This window comes from Mytilus trossulus, chromosome 1 (genome assembly GCF_036588685.1).
Source record: "Mytilus trossulus isolate FHL-02 chromosome 1, PNRI_Mtr1.1.1.hap1, whole genome shotgun sequence".
In the NCBI taxonomy this organism is placed as follows: domain Eukaryota; kingdom Metazoa; phylum Mollusca; class Bivalvia; order Mytilida; family Mytilidae; genus Mytilus; species Mytilus trossulus.
The window spans coordinates 11,996,047-12,002,070 of record NC_086373.1 but is presented as its reverse complement, the minus strand read 5'-3'; positions in this window follow the sequence as shown (position 1 = coordinate 12,002,070).

Below are 6,024 nucleotides of genomic sequence, written 5' to 3'. Positions count from 1 at the left end.
CTAATTTTGCATTATACTAGAGATTTCATCCCAATTTCACGATCCACTTAACATAGAAAATGATAGTGCGAGTGGGGCATCCATGTACAATGGACACATTCTTGTTCTTTTCCAATTCTGATTTGATCAATTATTGCGTTGACTCCCGTTTGTCATCATACTGGGACGAGTCGTCCTGCAAGAGCAAAAGTGATATGTTCATAAAGAACAAAAGTATCTTAAGGATTCCCATCAGAGCCTGACATTCAATAGCATCCTGTTCATTCTAATCAATAGAAACTGAATCACTTTGGGCATCTCCAAAATCGTGAACATTTCCACCAAACTCAGAATGCTGGTTTTGTTAGAAATAAGCATAAATCGTCATTTTGTTTTTCAGAGACATTAACTGTTTCGTCCGCTGACTGATAATTTTTCAAATTAGATAAATTCGAAAGGTCGAACAAGTAATGTATATTCTTTAATTGGTATAAGCTTCCGTTTTTGTTCTTGTTAGGGTTTGACTTAAAAGACAGGAACATTTGTATCCATATGGTTGAATAGTACACATCTGTCCTCACTCCATTTATTCGAAAGTATTTGCTGTTCATCACACATTTGTTTGAATTGAAACTAGTAAGTAAATTGATTAAATATGAGCTTTTTGTGCTCTTGTGTCATATTTTTTTTTTTATATTTTTCTGTGATCTCAAAATTACCTCTTGTGCGTTTTCATCTGCCAGATTGAATTTTGCTGATTTTGACAAAAACTTATTTTGACGATTATAATAAAAAGTAAATGATATATCAACAGCTTAACGGGATTGTCGATCAAACATTAACCTAACAAATGAAAATCTAGTAGATTAATGTTATATCCTAAGTATGTTTGCATGTGCAAGTATGAGAGATTGATTCTGACTTTTATCTGCGTCCAAATTCCTAACATGTCCATGATATGTAAATTGGAACGCCCACACATACCCTTACCCAGGTTTAGTTTTACTTTTCAACTGTTGGTAACAGTTAATACATCTTGAAACAATTTGGACTTAACATCTGCTCCCAGATGAATAGGGTTTAATTCCGTTATACTTTTCACAATTACATTAAAAAAAATAATAACTGCTTTGGTTAGGTAGTCATATTTCTACTTGGTATGGTTTGCGAGATTGCGAGTCATACTGTAGCCAGATGTATCCATATATAAAGTATAATTATCTAAACAAACCAGTTCAATTGGTTTTGTTCACAAAGCTCATGTTTCTTAATCACTTTTAACATTTATCAAATTGTGATCGTTTCCACCATGAACAGAATGCTGGTTCTGCTTGAAATTAACCTAAGTCGTTCGTTTGTTGTTCCGAGATATTGCTGTTTCGTTCGCTGAATTCTAATTTTTCATAGTAGATGAATTCGAAACAAACCACATCACCATCAGCATAATCATAGTTGTTGTCGTCAACGGTAACTGTTTAGTTTCAGGTTTTTGTTTCAGAACGCACAAGGGATTTGGCTTATGAAGCTGATATTGTAGGGATCATTCATCAAACACAAAAAGTTTTTTTATTTAAATCTACGATGTCAGTTTACATACTTTGTCAATAAAATCTATCTGGCTTAAGTTCTTTTACGTCCAGGAAGGTCAACGCTTATGTGTAAACAGGTTGAAAGAATTTGGAGAATACAGTTTTGGTAAAATTATTTGTAATCAGGTTACCTTATTATCTGATCCCTTTCTATAGAACAAGTAAATTAAACGGTCTTATCATACTTGTATGGTAAGATAAATTTGACAGTTTCTCAAGTTTTGACCAATTCTAGAGGAACAACACACGCATTCATAGTCGGAAAGAAACTGACAACGTCATGACAAAAATAGAGGAGACCAAAAGACAAACAACAGTATATAAACACAATATAAAAAAACTAAAGACTGTGAAGCATGAGCCAAACCAAAACACGGATATGAGTTCAGGTGCTTCGGAAGGGAAAGGAGAGACTGCGTTACATGTTGCACCTTGATTGTTGCTCGTGCGTGTACCAACCTTATGATAAGTGTCAGTTGGTAGATCCAATTTGAGGCCTAGATTGTGGATACGACAATTGAAAGATATCAATCGTTACTATTTAGTAATACCGATATTTAATAGTGGTAGACCAACTCGTGATGACGTCCGAAATTGTTTTAAAGGCACGATTTAACTAAACAGTTTGGAATTTAGTTTCATCTCTCTGTTACTATATCATTTCGGACTGGCTATATTGATTACGTTCTGATCTTCAAATCACTTGGAACGACTGGTTCTTACAGTGATAATGCTTCAATTTATAGTAACCATGTATCATTTAGCATCTTGAAACCGGACACTTTGACAAGATATTGGCACAAACATCTGCTGGTTCTTCATATCACAATCAAATATGGAGTAGTGAGACTGGCCAACAAGTCCATATGCATCAAATGGCAAATGTGAAAATATAATCTTATCTAATCAGTGTGCACTTTAAATTTTCTGTGGCACATTCTACCGCTCATTCTGTGAGGAGTTATAATATTCTTACTTATTAAAAGCTCAACTAGCATTGCTTTCGATTCTGTTTCGTACTTTGATTCACTTTAAATGTTGACATTCCTCCATAGAATAACCGAACACACACAATGCATGCGCTATCCATCTATCTATGAGATTAAGTTAAATTAAAGTTCACATGAATATGGATTCAATGTGGTCTAATTATTCCATTGCAAGTGAATAAATCATTACCAATGTTTCTATACTTAATTTGACAAAACTGGCTGCTAAAAGCGAATTATTATTTCACAATCCTCTTTTAAAAATGTCCTGTACAAAGTCAGGAAGATGGCCATTGTTATATTATTGTTCGTTTCTGTGTGTGTTGCATTTTAATGTTGTGTCGTTTGTTTTCTCTTATTTTTGGGATATTAAGATAAGACATGGCACGGTACTTGTTTATCCCAACTTCATGTATTTGATTTAGATGTTATATTTGTTATTCTCGTGGGATTTTGTCTGATGCTTGGTCCGTTTCTGTGTGTGTTGCGTTTCGGTGTTGTGTCGTTGTTCTCCTCTTATATTTAATGCGTTTCCCTCGGTTTGAGTTTGTTACCCCGATTTTGTTTTTTGTCCATGGATTTATGAGTTTAGAACAGTGGTATACAACTGTTGCCTTTCTTTATCAATAATGATTGAACCAAATATAATCATACTTTACATGATCTCGTATCTAGTGCACTTTCAATTTTCATAATATTCGTTTACTTCATAAGGTATGTTTGCTTTATTTTGAGGTTTTTATGAAGGATTCGATACCTTAATTAATATGTGACGAATTTGGAACATGAATTTTATAGATTTTATAGTATTTAGATGTAAATGTGTTTGGCTTTGGTCATGTTTCATGATACCAAGAACATACTCTTGTCGTGTTATTTCTAATCTTTGAATTACATACCACAGACACATACCATGATCTATGCAAATCTATATTATTTTGGGGGGTTTTCAGTAACTGGTAAACCTGACACTCTAATATAAATTTTATTGAATTCCACATATGGCAGTTTTGTTCTTTCAGCACATTCAATTCTTTTATTATATAATTCAGAGGCTGCATGGGAATTTGATATATATGCTCCCCAAACAATTTCGACTAGCTGTCGTAAAAGTAGACCATGTGTCTAAATTTGTGCGACCCGACAAATCACTAATCTTCTGATCCACTATATTAATGGCGTGTATGCTAACCTAATTACTGAACACTTATTGTCTTTGAATGGTCCTTGCACATTGACCCTTGAAAGTTAAACGGGCTACTAGCTTGTCTCTTTGTATGGTTTCATATTGCTAAACATTAATAACTGAATGTCAATGACACTTTAATCACATCTTGGAATTTGGTTTGTAGGGATCTTACCACCAACGCAAGTTTTTTTTTAATAAATCGCATTGATAAAACTTGATTTTAATTGTAGATAAACACAGAGCGTAACATGCCATTTGGATCTGAAAATCTCAACTTGTCAACTTAAATTTGTCTACTAAGTTAGTCTTCTAACCTTAATATGTTTGTAAATAAAAAGCAACTTTAGTATACCGCTGTTCAAAATTCATAAATCGACTGAGAGACCGGGCTACAAACCAAAACCAAGGAAACACATCAACTATAATAGGGAAACAACTAAACAAAAGAAACACTGAAATGAAACAAAAACACAAACTACAGTGCAAATCACACAAAGACGAACAATAAGCTAACAACTGCTATTATCTGACTTGATACAGGACATTTAAAAAATGTTGGATTTGGCGTATTAAATAATACTCCTGGTACCTGAACACACACAATGCATGCGTTAACCATCTATCTATGAGATTAAGTTAAATTGAAGTTCACATGAATATGGATTCAATGTGGTCTAACTATTCAATTGCAAGTGAATAAATCATTACCAATGTTTCTATACTTAATTTGACAAAACTGAACCATTATGGCTGCTAAAAGCGAATTATTATTTCACATTTCCACATTCAATAATGATTGAACCAAATATAATCATACTTTACATTTTTTTTTTATAGATCTCGTATCTAGTGCACTTTCAATTTTCAGAATATTCGTTTATTTCATAAGGTATGTTTGCTTTATTTTGAGGTTTTTATGAAGGATTTGATACCTTAATTAATATGTGACGGATTTGAAACATGAATTTTATAGTTTTTTTTAGTATTTACATTTACATGTAAATGTTTTTTTAGTATTTACATTTACATGTAAATGTTTTTGGTTTTGGTCATGTTTCATGATACCAAGAACATAATCTTGTCGTGTTAGTTCTTATCTTTGAATTACATACCACAGAAAAATACCATGATCTATGCAAATCTATATTATTTTTTGCGGGGGGTTTCAGTTACTGATAAAGCTGACACGTTGATATAAATTTCATTGAATTCCACATATGGTAGTTTTGTTCTTTCAGCACATTCAATTCTTTTATTATATAATTCAGAGGCTGCATGGGAATTTGATATATATGCTCCTCAAACAATTTCGACTAGCTGTCGTAAAAGTAGACCATGTGTCTAAATTTGTGCGACCCGACAAATCACTAACCTTTTGATCCACTATATTAATGGCGTGTATGCTAACCTAATTACTGAACACTTATTGTCTTTGAATGGTCCTTGCCCATTGACCCTTGGAAGTTGAATGGGCTACTAGCTTGTCTCTTTGTATGGTTTCATATTGCTAAACATCAATAACTGACTGTCAATGACACTTTAATCTCAATTGGAATTTGGTTTGTAGGGAACTTACCACTAACGCAAGTTTTTTTTTAATAAATCGCATTGATAAAACTTGATTTTAATTGTAGATAAACACAGAGCGTAACATGCCATTTGGATCTGAAAATTTAATCTTATTAACTTAAATTTGTCTACTAAGTTAGTCTTCTAACCTTAATATGTTTGTAAACAAAAAAGCAACATCAATATACCGCTTTTTAAAATTCAAAAATCGATTGAGAGACCGGGCTACAAACCGAAACCAAAGAAACACATCAACTATAATAGGGAAACAACTAAACAAACTAGACTGCAAATCACACAGAGACGTTCAATAAGCTAACAACTGCCATTTTCCTGGCTTGCTACAGGACATTTAAAAAAATGTTGGATTTGGCGTATTAAATTATACTCCTGGTACCTTTGATAACTATTTTATTGTTTCGAGATTTACCCTAATTTTGTTCTGACATATTCCTTTTCGTATTTGGACTCGATGGGATCATACACTTATTGTACGCCTCTTATTGTAGCAGAGGAGTCATACGCCAGCTTTGATTGCACAAAATAAACGACAATAACAAATCAAATGATCGGTCAGAAATTTGATGAAACAAGTCAAGTGTAATGCAAACCATGTGCAAAACTTTTCATTTAGATAAGAAAATTATGTAATACTATTATTTTTTCACAAAAACAGAATATTTCAAATTGATTACAAAAAGAAATGCAT